This window comes from Doryrhamphus excisus, linkage group LG12 (assembly GCF_037039965.1).
Source record: "Doryrhamphus excisus strain RoL-2023G ecotype Guam linkage group LG12, RoL_Dexc_Guam_v1.1, whole genome shotgun sequence".
Taxonomy (NCBI): Eukaryota; Metazoa; Chordata; class Actinopteri; order Syngnathiformes; family Syngnathidae; genus Doryrhamphus; species Doryrhamphus excisus.
In genome coordinates this window covers 4,882,971-4,897,367 of record NC_136368.1, presented here as the reverse complement: position 1 = coordinate 4,897,367, position 14,397 = coordinate 4,882,971, and the positions used below count along the sequence as shown (strand labels likewise).

The 14,397-nt window shown below is 40.2% G+C and overlaps 1 protein-coding gene and 1 non-coding gene across 2 annotated transcripts in view; both read left to right on the top strand.

The window, feature by feature from the left end:
• LOC131135892 (polyprenol dehydrogenase-like) overlaps positions 1-14,397 on the top strand; it is a 77,668-nt gene that overhangs the window by 42,578 nt on the left and 20,693 nt on the right. The window lies entirely within an intron of this gene.
• On the top strand, positions 9,714-9,787 carry trnai-aau (transfer RNA isoleucine (anticodon AAU)). Its single transcript has one exon. It is a non-coding gene; the product is annotated as a tRNA-Ile (tRNA).

Here is a 14,397-nt window from a genome sequence, read left to right as displayed (position 1 = left end):
GTAGTGAATGGGACGTGGTAAATAGTGTATGGTACATGGTACATAGTGCATGGTACATTCTATGTAGTGTCTGGTACATGGTACATAGTGTATGGTACATGCTATGCAATGTACGGTACATAGCACATAGTGTGTGGTACATGGTAGGTTAGTGACATGGTGTGAAGTTTATGGTGATACATATGGTACATAGTGGGTGGTACATGCTATGTAGTGAATGGGATGTAGTACATTGTGTATGCTACATGGTATGCTGGAGCCATGTTACATATGAGACCACGTAGTGTATGGTACATGGCACGTAGTGTGTGGTACATGCTATGTAGTGTGTGGTACGTAGTACATAGTGTATGAAACACGGTATGTAGTGTATGCTACATGGAATACATGGGACATGTTATGAATGGGACCATGTAGTGTATGGTACATGATACAAAGTGTGTGGTACGTACATGCTATGTAGTGTGTGGTACGTAGTACATAGTGTATGAAACACGGTATGCAGTGTATGCTACATGGTATACATGGGACATGTTATGTATAGGACTATGGTACATGGTTATGTGGCACATCTTGTATGGTACATGGTACATTGTGAATGCTGAATTATACATACTGTATGTAATATATTAATGAATAGTGCATGGTACATAACCTATGTTGCATGAAATGTGTCATCCAGGGTTTTTACATGGTGCAGATAAAAGAAAGGTGTATGGTGTATGGCATGTACCTACATTGTTCCTGTCTGTTTCCATTTTGTTTTTCAGTAATCAATATTTTTCAATACTCAATATTCTTCTTCTTCACATTGTCACTTATGAGATATAATGCCATAATATTATGCCTGTCTGTAGTCTTGACTGATCCCCCTCACAGTACTGGATTCATAGCCTTCTTCAGTGATGCTTTGTCTCCAACCATACCATTTATACAACCATACATCACTGCCAGTACTCCTCAGTACGCCATTACTTCCTTTTAAGCGTATATCTCTGTAACTGCGTGTATTTTTGCTGCTGGACATTCCCTTCCTGACAATATCCTCTTGAACCGGTGGAAAGGAAAAAATGAAATTTCATGTACTTCCGTCCTGGACTGCTTTTTGGGGCCATTTTTCAAATGCAACTCAACTGAAGCCGCTGCCGCTGCCGCTGCCGCTGCCAGGCTCCCTGCACAAGACGCCATTTGACTCATCCTGGAACTACGTGCAATTTCCAAACAGAAACTGGTGAGTCAAAGGGCAGTAAATGAGCATTAACATTATAAAGCATCCTGCCTGTGTCTTGCAGGCGTCATTAGAGCGCCGGGGTGGCATTTTGGATAATCTAGTTGTGTGATGTCAATCCCGACGTTTGAGCCGATCGATGTCGGTCCAGTCTCTCTTAGGGCTAAGATACATTTAGCCGAAATGGCACAGAGAAGAAAGTGATTGCTGTTGGCCGTTTGCTGGCTCCATCAATAAATAGTAGAGTAGAGGAATAATCACATGAGAATCAATTTTTCCCATTAGATGACGCAGAACCGGCCTTACTCGCTGTGGGGCCCTCTCAGAGATTTATATGGAACCCCGCCTCCATCTGTAATTATATACCTCTGAATTTTCAAAAGAAAACAAATAGAATAGTCGAAAATGAAAATATTCAATTTCAAATTTTCAGAAGAAATCAAATACAATTGTTGAAAAATTTAAATATTCAATTTCAAATTTTCAAAAGAAATCAAATACAATTGTCGAAAAATGAAAATATTCAATTTCAAATTTTCAAAAGAAATCAAATACAATTGTCGAAAAATGAAAATATTAAATTTAAAAAAAAATCAAATAGAATTATTGAAAATGAAAATATTCAATTTCAAATTTTGCAAAGAATTCAAATAGAATTGTCCAAAATTAAAATATTCAATTTCAAATTTTCAAAAGAAATCAAATAGAATTGCCAAAAATGAAAATATTAATTTCAAATTTTCAAAAGAAATCAAATAGAATTATCAAAAATGAAAATATTCAATTTCAAATTTTCCAAAGAATTCAAATAGAATTGTCAAAAAAGAAAATATTCAATTTCAAATTTTCAAAAGAAATAAAATAGAATTATCAAAAATGAAAATATTCAATTTCAAATTTTCCAAAGAATTCAAATAGAATTGTCGAAAATTAAAATATTAAATTTCAAATTTTCCAAAGAAATCAAATAGAATCGTCGAAAATGAAAATATTCAATTTCAAATTTTCAAAAGAAATCAAATAGAATTATCAAAAATGAAAATATTCAATTTCAAATTTTCAAAAGAAATCAAATAGAATTGTCGAAAATGAAAATATTCAATTTAAAATTTTCCAAAGAAATCAAATAGAATTGTCGAAAATGAATTCAATTTCAAATTTAAAAAATCCTACTTGGCGGAAATTCACTTATCACAGTCGGGTCTGGGACCAATTTACCGCAAAATCGGTGAGGCGGCACGGTGGTCGAGTGGTTAGCACGCAGACCTCACAGCTAGGAGACCAGGGTTCCTCGGCCATCTCTGTGTGGAGTTTGCATGTTCTCCCCGTGCATGTGTGGGTTTTTCTCCGGGTACTCCGGTTTCCTCCCACATTCCAAAAACATGCTAGGTTAATTGGCGACTCCAAATTGTCCATAAGTATGAATGTGAGTGTGAATGGTTGTTTGTCTATATGTGCCCTGTGATTGGCTGGCCACCAGTCCAGGGTGTACCCCGCCTCTCGTCCGAAGACAGCTGAATGAATGAATGAATGAATAAATCGGTGATGCTCAAATCGAATCCTTGTAAGGAGAAGGATCTATGGAATGTTCCTTAGGTCACAATCCCCTGCGTTTATGGCAGTCCTTTTTATTTGACTGCAGTGATGATGATGTGCAATCAATCACCAACTGAACCAATCAGTGAGAGCGTCAGTCATTTAGGTTGACCTTCACGCTTCATACGACTTCCCAAAGAAATCCAATTTGCTCCGGGTAGTTTTATTACCATTCATGTAAATCAGGGTTCTCAAACATGCGGCACTAGTTTGAGGCCCCCGCCATGATAAGAAAGTTTAATGTTAGTGCGGCCCGCGCAAGTTTGATATAGATGCTGTATGGTATCATGTACCCAGAAAAAATTATTACGTTTGATTAATGTTCATGTTAAAGGTTAAATAACTGTTAATAGTTATCCTCCCGATCCATGTGGAAGTGGTAAGTTTTTGGCTATTTAAGTTTAAAGGAAATAACTTGAAGGCTACCGTTTAGGTCGCTAGCGCTCTAGTTTGCGAGTTAGCATGTGTCTCAAGACCCTGCAGTTGCGCAATATGTTGTAAATAAAAAAAGTATAAATGTGACTATAGTCGTGTTTTGTCATGTCTACAGGGCTCTAATAATGCTTTGTTCATTTTAATCTGAAAAAAATAATTTGTCTACTCACCAACTATATGTGGTTTCTTAAGTTTTTATTATTTGCTGTTTTATTATTATTATTATATTTATTTATTTATTACTGATTGATTGATTTTTTTTATTGTTGATTTGTTTATTTATTTTTCATCTTATTTTGTGTAGAAAAATAAAAATTAAGATATTTGAGAACAGTGGAATGTTTTATCAGAGCTTTTCTTGTAGAAAATCAGAACCAAAGCACTGAAAAATTTTGTATATTTTTCTGTTTTTAATAAATGCGTTTGTTTTTTGTTTTTTTTTTGGAAAACCTGATGCGGCCCAGTCTTGCCCAGACCCTAGCTCCAGTGGCCCCCAGGTAAATTGAGTTTGAGACCCCTGATGTAAATGTATATATCAGACCCAAATGCCCCTAATACACCTGAAGTCAGGAAAATTCAGATTCGTGCAAAGAAACAAACAATTTGTCTCAACATGGTGGACGGTGTCTTTCCTAATAAGCTGCTTTCTTTGGAGTTTGAATCTTCAGAAAATGATCCAAGCCGAGACCATTCACCTTTGAAGATAAAACCGGGGTTGGATTACGAAAGTGACTCCAGCAGCTACCCTTGATTGTGTCGCCAACACTTCACACAAAATGACCCGCAACGGCAGGCTTTGGTAATTTAACACCCCTGGCTGAATAATAAGCAACCTGTTAATACGACAGATGGCAATTTTTTTCTCCCATGCTACCATCTGACATCAATGCTGATGAGAAGACTCAAGAGACCTTGGACAAGCGACCAATCAAATTACTGTGTGGTTCCACCTGTCCAGCACCCTGATGTGTTTGATCTGTTTGAGGCTGAGAAAAAAAGGTAACAAATAAACGGGTGAATTGAAAGAGGGTATAGTGCACACCCTTACTTTTCATTTATTGCAGATATAACTCACAGTATATTTATATATACAGTATAATATATACATACTGTATATGCATATGTCTACTTAGAAAAGACAGAGTCTTAGACTTGAAATGCAGCTTATCCAACGTGCAAAGGACAGTGTGTGATTAGGATTACGTTGGGGAGCCGCAGACACCTGAACGTTATTTGACTTTAATTTGCCTCCTCCATCTTGAGGAGCGGGAGATTAGACACAGAGAGATAGATGAGATTACCGAGTGGAAGGAGGATGAGGAGGAGGGATGAGAGTGTGAGATAGCGGGTGATCTCAGGTGAGACGAGTTTTTCAGGTCTAAGAGAGTTCTCCGGGAAACAACCATTTGTTTTATTGCGCGGTGCCTTTGGTGTCCTTGGAGATGTGGTCAATACAGCCATTGTATGATAGTGTCACAAAAAGAGAGGTAACTCACTGGGAGGACAAATGAGTGACACTAATATCAGTTAGTTCATACCAGTTTGAAAAGAAGAACAGTGGATCCCTGCACACTTTTTTTGATTCTGTGTTCAAAAATATTGAAAATTCTGACCTATAAATGTTGTTAAAATGTTGTATTTTCGTGTTAAATGATGCCAAAGTTTCAGATAATGAGGTTTACTTAGCTGGAAGTGAGCCTTGAAAGAAGTTTGGGATGGTTCAAAATGCTCGGTTTCAAAAGGCGTGGCAAAACTGCCCTTTTGTGATGTCACAAAGAGCGGACTTCCTTATATGGTTCATACTTAGGAAGCACTAAGACCAATCAAAGTGGAGTGCTGGCCGTGGGTGGAATAAATTAAAACACTCCTAACTGCTATAGAGACTGTGTACTTTCATCAGGGGTCTCAAACACGCGGCCCGCGGGCCAAATGTGGCCCGCAGGACACTAGTTTGAGGCCCCCGCCTTGATATGAAAGTTTAATGTTAGTGCGACCCCCTGCGCAAGTTTGATATGGATGCTGTATGGTATCATGTCCCCAGAAAAAATTAATAAGTTTGATCAATGTTCATGTTATAGGTTAAATAACTGTTAATAGTTATTCTCCCTATCCGTGTGGAAGTGGTAAGTTTTTGGCTATTTAAGTTTAAAGGAAATAACTTGAAGGTTACCGTTTAGGTCGCTAGCTCTCTAGTTTGTGAGTTAGCATGTGTCTCAAGACCCTGCAGTTGCGCAATATGTTGTAAATTTAAAAAAAGTATAAATGTGACTATAGTCGTGTTTTGTCATGTCTACAGGGCTCTAATAATGCTTTGTTCATTTTAATCTGAAAAAAATAATTTGTCTACTCACCAACTATATGTGGTTTCTTAAGTTTTTATTATTTGCTGTTTTATTATTATTATTATATTTATTTATTACTGATTGATTGATTTTCTTTATTCTTGATTTGTTTATTTATTTTTCATTCAGAGCTTTTATTGTAGAAAATCGGAACCAAAGCACTGAAAAAATTTGTATATTTTTCTGTTTTTAATAAATGCATTTTTAATAAACCCTAGCTCCAGTGGCCTCCAGGTAAATTGAGTTTGAGACCCCTGGACTACATGATTGTGTCTTGTCGCTCTGCTGCTGCCCCCTGCTGCTTTTTCTTTGCAGTGCATCCTGTCCAGCAGCAGGTGTGCCACTCCTGCACACACCTGTATCCAATCATCCCGTTTGACTACTTAAACCCCGCTCACAGCTGTGCTAATCGCCAGATTGTCCCTGAAGCTTCCTCAAGTCGCTGTCGGCTGCTCGTCTTCTGCACGATTCCCTTGTTAACTCTCTCTCTCTCTCTTTCTGGCTTTTAGTCTTTATATTGTGAGTACTAGCCTTTTTGTTTTTGCCACTGTGGTTTTGGTTTCCACCGCTTGGTTTTTTCCGTTGTGGACACTTTTTATAAATCAACTCTTTTGTTCCGGACCAGTGCTACAGTTCTTGACGCTACAACTTTTGCAACACTATCTATGTTTATTTCCCTCTTCAATTACGCCTCATTTATCACACACGTTCATTTGACTCAACTTGTTTTGCTTCCGGTAACCCCAGGGGCCCACACGGGTTAGCACGGGGGCCCCCACTAAAATGATGATTCAGTATCGGCCCCAAGAATCAGCATGCAACATTAGTCTGATTTCAATAAGGTCAGTGCACAAACACTGGCATCTACAACACCTGCACTGGAACTCAAACATATATATATATATATATGTAATGGTGTGTTCAAGGAAGCGTCGGGATTCTGCCTACGGGAATCAGACTGAAGGGTCAAGAGTGTGTAGAAGAGGAGGCGAACACACATTGGAAAAATGAGACTTGTATCAAAGCAGAGAGTGCTTTGCTGTGGATGTTTTTTCCACACACTACTGATGAAAACCATTGATATGGCCAAGCGGGGGAATCGACATGGGCCTGCGTGCTAACCACTTGCAGCCCCGAATGTCAAATGACTTTCTAAATGAGACTGTTACCATTAGAGCCCTCTATACATGAAATAACACCCCCAGAGTCACATTTACACTCTTATTACCCAATATAGTAAACATAATGAGATAATAAGTCATAAAAACATGTTTACCACCTTCTAAATATGCCTTCCAGCATTATTGCAGAGCTCTAAGAAATGAAATAGCACCCCTATAGTCACCTACTATTGTTCTTTGTTCATACCACATTGTGCAATTGTTATGCACCAAGAGAACAAGCTCACTAGTTTTAGGGTTAGGGTTACTAAATTTAAGAAAAAGGTTCCAAACAGAGTGGGGGAACCTACCACTTCCACACAGAATAGGAGGAGACCTTGTTTTCACTATCATGTTGCACATGCCATGGCCGACTCCATGCAGTTTTAAGGTAACATAATGTAAAGTAATGCCTCTCAGGGCCAAATGGTTAGCGCGCAGGCCACACAGCAAGGAGACCCGAGTTTGATTCCACCCTCAGCCATCTCTGTGTGGAGTTTGCATGTTCTCCCCGTGCATGCGTGGGTTTTCTCCGGGTACTCTGGTTTCCTCCCACATTCCAAAAACATGCTAGGTTAATTGGCGACTCCAAATTGTCCATAGGTATGAATGTGAGTGTGAATGGTTGTTTGTCTATATGTGCCCTGTGATTGGCTGGCGACCAGTCCAGGGTGTACCCCGCCTCTCGCCCGAAGACAGCTGGGATAGGCTCCAGCACCGCTGCGACCCTCATGAGGAAAAAGCGGTAGAAAATGAATGAATGAATTAATGAATGTAAAGTAATCAAAGCCAAAAAACTACCACTTCCACACAGAATAGGAGGAGACCTTGTTTTCACTATCATGTTAGACATGCCATGGCTGACTACATGCGGTTTTAAGGTAACATAATGTAAAGTAATGCCACTCAGGGCCAAATGGTTAGCGCGCAGGCCACACAGCTAGGAGACCCAAGTTCGATTCCACCCTTGGCCATCCTTATGTGTGGAGTTTGTCCATATGTGCCCTGTGATTGGCTGCCGACCAGTCCAGGGTGTTGCCCAAAGACAGCTGGGATAGGCTCCAGCACCCCCACAACATCTATTGTTTTTATCAATTTTTTTGAAGTGTCAAATTTAAGGCAGCAAACAAATGTGAAACTTTCCCTCTGTTTATTTGTTCCTGACTTTTGGTGTATGTGTGTGTATGTGTGTTTTTGACTTCCTGTGTGTATTTTCCGGCAGTCAATTATGTACAGCAGTAGTGCTGTTTTTTTTTTCTTCAGATATTTCATCTTCTTGTGCAGCTTTCCCGTCCTGTGTGTGTGTGTGTGTGTGTGTGTGTGTGTGTGTGTGTGAAAGCGGCCCATAGCGCAGTAATGAGACATGTCGGCTTGACAGAGCCTTGGGAAGGTCATGTTAAATGGAGGCATTGAGGAGGAAAGAAGATGTGAGTCGTATGACTGTAAGCTCCTAATCACAAATCAGAATAAATCTGCACGAAATTAGCATAGCAGCCAAGTATCATCCTGTAATGACCTGAGGACGGTGGATGGTGGGGGGTGGGGGGGGTGAAAGTAGATGCGTGCAAATGGAATATCACGGATAACACTCATCAATCTTTTATCTCTTAAGTCATCAACACCTCTAGAACGTGTTTGTCCAAAGTGAGAAGGAGGTTGCAGACATAAAGCATACAATATTTGAGTCATTATCAGCCTGATGACTCCAAACATGAAGCGGCTGTCGGGTGGATGATGAGTGCTGGTGACCTATGCCGACTGGATTTGATTGCTTTATGTTGATTTGCATCAAACAACACAGATTGTACCTCTGTGGAGAAGACCTACTATGTATTTACCGACTATACACAATGGTGGGAAAAAGTGTTTGCCCCTTTATGGTTTTGTTTTTGCATGTTTTTTTGCATGCACAATTTGAATATTAGTCAAGGACAGCACAACTAAACACAAAATGCAGTTTTATTATTGTATTATTAAGAGAGAAAACCTACATGGACCTGTGTGAAAAAAAGTGATTGGGCCGCCCTTAGCAGTAACAACTGCAATCAAGCATTTGTGATAACTTGCAATGAGTCTCGTACAGTGCAGTGGAAAAATTTTGGCTAACTATCTATCTTCGGGCGAGAGGTAGGGTACACCCTGGACTGGTGGCCAGCCAGGTCTCCTCCTATTCTGTGTGGAAGTGGTAGGTTTTTGGCTTTGATTACTTTACATTCATTCATTCATTTTCTACCGCTTTTTCCTCGCGAGGGTCGCAGGGGTGCTGGAGTCTATCCCAGCTATCTTCGGGCGAGAGGCAGGTTACACCCTGAACTGGTGACCAGCCAGGTCTCCTCCTATTCTGTGTGGAAGTGGTAGGTTTTTGGCTTTGATTACTTTACATTCATTCATTCATTTTCTACCGCTTTTTCCTCACGAGGGTCGCAGGGGTGCTGGAGTCTATCCCAGCTGTCTTCGGGCGAGAGGCGGGGTACACCCTGGACTGGTGGCCAGCCAATCACAGGGCACATATAGACAAACAACCATTCACACTCACATTCATACCTATGGACAATTTGGAGTCGCTAATTAACCTAGTATGTTTTTGGAATGGGGGAGGAAACCGGAATACCCGGAGAAAAGCACAGGGAGAACATGCAAACTCCACACAGAGATGGCCGAGAGTGTTATTGAAATCAGGCCTTCTAGTTGTGAGGTCTGCGCGCTAACCACTTGACCGCCGTGCAGCCCTTTAGGTAATATATCTTAGAAAATATAAAATCTTTGGAGTAACTTTGAACATATAAACCATACCGTGTCATGAGACACAGTTGCCCTATGAGGAGCGCGTTGGTCACAGTTGGTCACACCCAGGTCACGGGTTCAACCCCCAGTACTGGCTACTGTTTTTATTTTCTTTGACTATTTGACGATCATTTTGAGCTGGAAACATTTTATACAACGGTGTCCTGTGGCCGGTTAGCTCAGCTGGTTAGAGCGTGGTGCTAATAACGCCAAGGTCACGGGTTCGATCCCCGTACTGGCCAGGAACAACAAAAAGCCCAGGGCGAAAACCCACCGGCACCCATAACCAACATCACACCACGGGGAGAACATGCAAACTCCACACAGAGATGGCCGAGGGTAGGGTTGAACACAGGGCTCCTTGCTGTGAGGTAACCACTCGACCACCGTGCAGCCCTTTAGGTAATATATCTTAAAAAATCTAAAATCTTTGGTGTAACTTTGAACATAAATACATGACCTATGCGGACCTATGAGGGCCCCGCTCACTCAACTCAAAAACTTCAGAGTCTACCCAATGCCAGGCAGTTGGAGAAGGCAGGTGGGGGCGGCTTAACCTTAGCAGAGAGGCTTTTAAGAGTGCCAACAACAAAATTGATGTTGATTTGAGTGTTTGTTGAGCCCCTGCAGCGTTACGATGACTCTTTGCGTGAGGAGCTCTCTCAAGGCAGACGAGTATAATATAAGCACCTTTGACTGACTTCATTTCATTTTTAGCACACGTGGGCTTGAACACACACTGACATGATGGGGGGAGGGGGGGTGGGGGGGTCGGTCATCCTATGGCGAGGAGCTCAGGGTAGAATCGCTGCTCCTTCACATCGACAGATGGTGGCTCCGGTATCTAGTCCAGATGCCTCCTGGACGCCTCCCTGGTGAGGAGTTCAGTTGGACATCTCTACTGAGACTGCTGCCCTAATGACCAAGACCCGGATGGATGAAAATATTATAAGATTAATATTTCTTCTTATATTTTCTTCAGGAAAAATTGCTGAATTGGCACATTATGTTATGCTTTGCTGAATTAATTTGACTGCAATGTGGTGTCCACAATTCATCCCATTAATGTTTTTTTATTGGCCTGCAATACAATATATAACCGAAATAAAACACACACAATTTTTTTTTAGCAGTATAAGGTTGAAATATTAGAGAAAATTGTTGTTATTTAAAAAAAATTAATAAACCAATAATTGAAAAAAGGGTGTGGAAAAATTATAATGGTATGAGAAAGTCAAAACATTTACAAAAAGAAAGTTAAAAGAGTGGTAAACAAAAAAAACACTGTCACTTTACAAGAATAAAGTCAAAATATTAAGGAGGAAAAAGTAATAATAAAATTATAATTGAAAATTATATAATAAAAACATAATATTAGAAGAGAAATTAGTTGTTATTTAAAAAAATTAATAAACCAATAAATGAAAAAGGGGTGTGGAAAATGTACAGTGAAGAAAATAAGTATTTGAACACCCTGCTATTTTGCTATTTCTCCCACTTAGAAATCATGGAGGGGTCTGAAATTTTCATCGTAGGTGCATGTCCACTGTGAGAGAGATAAACTAAAAAGAAAAATCCAGAAATCACAATGCATGATTTTTTAACAATTTATTTGTGTGATACAGCTGCAAATAAGTATTTGAACACCTGTGTATCATCTAGAATTCTGACCCTGAAAGACCTGTTAGTCTGCCCATTAGAAGTCCACCTGCACTCCATGTATCATCCTGAATCAGATGCACCTGTTTGAGGTCGTTAGCTGCATAAAGACACCTGTCCACCCCATACAATCAGTAAGACTTTAACTTGTAACATGGCGAAGACCAAAGAGCTGTCCAAAGACACCAGAGACAAAATTGTACACCTCCACAAGGCTGGAAAGGGCTACGGAGCAATTACCAAGCAGCTTGGTGAAAAAAGGTCCACTGTTGGAGCTATCATTAGAAAATGGAAGAAGCTAAACATGACGGTCAATCTCAATCGGAGTGGAGCCCCATGCAAGATATCACCTCGTGGGGTCTCAATGATTCTAAGAAAGGTGAGGAATCAGCCCAGAACTACACGACAGGACTTGGTCAATGACCTGAAAAGAGCTGGGACCACCGTTTCCAAGGTTACTGTAGGTAATACACTAAGACGTCATGATGTGAAATCATGCATGGCACGAAAGGTTCCCCTGCTTAAACCAGCACATGTCAAGGCCCGTCTTAAGTTTGCATATGACCATTTGGATGATACAGAGGAGTCATGGGAGAAAGTTTTATGGTCAGATGAGACCAAAATAGAACTTTTTGGTCATAATTCCAATAAGCGTGTTTGGAGGAAGAAGAATGAAGAGTACAATCCGAAGAACACCATCCCTACTGTGAAGCATGGGGGTGGTAGCATCATGCTTTGGGGGTGTTTTTCTGCACATGGGACAGGACGAGTGCACTGCATTAAAGAGAGGATGACTGGGGCCGTGTATTGTGAGATTTTGGGGAACAACCTCCTTCCCTCTGTCAGAGCATTGAAGATGGGTCGTGGCTGGGTCTTCCAACACGACAACGACCCGAAGCACACAGCCAGGAAAACCAAGGAGTGGCTCCGTAAGAAGCATATCAAGGTTCTAGCATGGCCCAGCCAGTCTCCAGACCTGAACCCAATCGAAAATCTTTGGAGGGAGCTCAAACTCCGTGTTTCTCAGCGACAGCCCAGAAACCTGACTGATCTAGAGAAGATCTGTGTGGAGGAGTGGGCCAAGATCCCTCCTGCAGTGTGTGCAAACCTGGTGAAAAACTACAGGAAACGTTTGACCTCTGTAATAGCAAACAAAGGCTACTGTACCAAATATTAACATTCATTTTCTCAGGTGTTCAAATACTTATTAGCAGCTGTATCACACAAATAAATTGTTAAAAAATCATGCATTGTGATTTCTGGATTTTTCTTTTTAGTTTATCTCTCTCACAGTGGACATGCACCTACGATGAAAATTTCAGACCCCTCCATGATTTCTAAGTGGGAGAAATAGCAAAATAGCAGGGTGTTCAAATACTTATTTTCTTCACTGTATAATGGTATGTGAAAGTCAAAACATTTACAAAAAGAAAATTGAAACAGTGGTAAACAAAAAAAACATTTTACAAGAATAAAGTCAAAATATTAAAGAGGAAAAAGTAATAATAAAATTATAATAAAAAATATATATAATAAAAACATAATATTAGAAGAACAACCTTTCCAAAGATTATTTAAGGAGAATTATTCAATATTATATAGTGGATATTAACAATAGATGTTTTCACCTACTGAATATCACAAAGCTGAGATGTTTTTTTCTTGAAATGTATATAACTTGTTAGCATATGCTAAGAATATGCAGATATGCATATGTACATATCAAAAGAATATGAAAGTGGCCCGTGTATCCTTTCATTGTTTATATGGCCCTCGCGGTAGAATTCATTCATTCTACCACTTTTTCCTCACAAGGGTCGGGGAGGGGGTGCTGGACTGGACCCTGGACTGGTCGCCAACCAATCACAGGGCACATATAGACAAACAACCATTCACACTCACATTCATACCTATGGACAATTTGGAGTCGCCAATTAACCTAGCATGTTTTTGGAATGTGGGAGGAAACCGGAGTACCCGGAGAAAACCCACGCATGCATGAGGAGAACATGCAAATCCCACACAGAGATGGCCGAGAGTGGAATTGAACCCTGGTCTCCGAACTGTGCGGCCTGCGTGCTAACCATTCGGCCCTGAGTGGCATTACTTTACATTATGTTACCTTAAAACCACATGAAGTCAGCTTTTGGCATGTCCAACATGATAGTGAAAACAAGGTCTCCTCCTATTCTGTGTGGAAGTGGTAGGTTTTTCGCTTTGTCCTTGTTCCCCCACTTCCTTTTTCTTAAATTTAAATTCACAAAATCCCTTTCAGCGTCTAAAAACATGAAAAAGACTAAGTAAATCAGGAATGGACGTCATGCACGCGTCACCATTACAGTACCGTGATTGCAGACGAAAAAAAAAAAAAACGTGGGTGACTTCCCTGCTGCACGGTGAAACGACCAACCCCGCATTAGCAGTCTCCTTCCTGCTACAGAATCAATGTCAGATAGCACACCTGCCACTCAGCCATGGAGGCCCCTGCTGATAACTCCGCGTGGGCCGATCTCCGTGGGGAGCCTGTAATAGTTGGTGTTAATGGGACGAGAGGCTTGCTGCAGTCGGTGTGATTAATGTTGAGTGAAGTCCCTCAGGTCCAGTCAAGTGTTCACCTTTTGTTCCTTTAACAAAGGGGTCTGAAATCGTATCCGCCAGGGAAAGTGAAGCAATCCTCCTGAGTACCTGCCAGTAATAATACTAGCTTTGTTTGGGTCTTATCGCTCTTATTGCTTATCAAGACCCACAGTAGTTTGGAATGACTGATATCACACACAAATACAGCCGGGGGTCAAATGAATGCTTTGTGTCATTCAGTCTATACACTTTAAACTGTAAATAGGTCAGTTTGAATGCTAATCCTATAAAACTTTAATGTCCTTGATTCTGTTTGAAGTTGTTGCGGAAAAAAAATAACTTGTTCAAGTAGCCAGCCATCCTTTTTCTATGATGCTTTATTCTCAATATGCTGGAGCCTCAAAAATAATAATGCATCAAAATCAATGTGAACTATAATGATATGACTAGAAGTCACAGAAGTCACTGGACCATTTTCTTCAGGTAAAATTGCTGAATTGGCACATTATGTTTTGCTTTGCTGAATGAATTTATAAAAATTAAAAAAAAGAAAAAAAGCCATGAATTTTTTTTATTGGCCTGCAATACAAGAAAACTACAAAAAAATATTAAAAAA